Here is a 322-nt window from a genome sequence, read left to right as displayed (position 1 = left end):
AAAACGGTGTCAGGATGCATTATTAATCACGAAAAGTGATCTCCGACAGTAAATAGCGAAAGTTACCCGACCATCAAAGTTGCATGGCGGTGCCGGAGACGAAAATCCAAGGTCGTCTAATGTAGGGACGTAAGACACGAAATCAAAATTTTGGCATAAAAGCTAAAATAATCACCAGACAGTGGTCATCCAAGGCATATTAGAGTCGTCTAATGATGCTGAATGCAATAAGCAATAGCGACTTTTTAATGATTTTTTTGGATTTTGTCAAAATTTACCCTTCACAACTTGGTACAAGTTATGAGACATGGTACCGGTATGA

Source organism: Anopheles maculipalpis (assembly GCF_943734695.1).
Source record: "Anopheles maculipalpis chromosome X unlocalized genomic scaffold, idAnoMacuDA_375_x X_unloc_79, whole genome shotgun sequence".
In the NCBI taxonomy this organism is placed as follows: domain Eukaryota; kingdom Metazoa; phylum Arthropoda; class Insecta; order Diptera; family Culicidae; genus Anopheles; species Anopheles maculipalpis.
Note: the sequence above shows the minus strand (reverse complement) of the source record.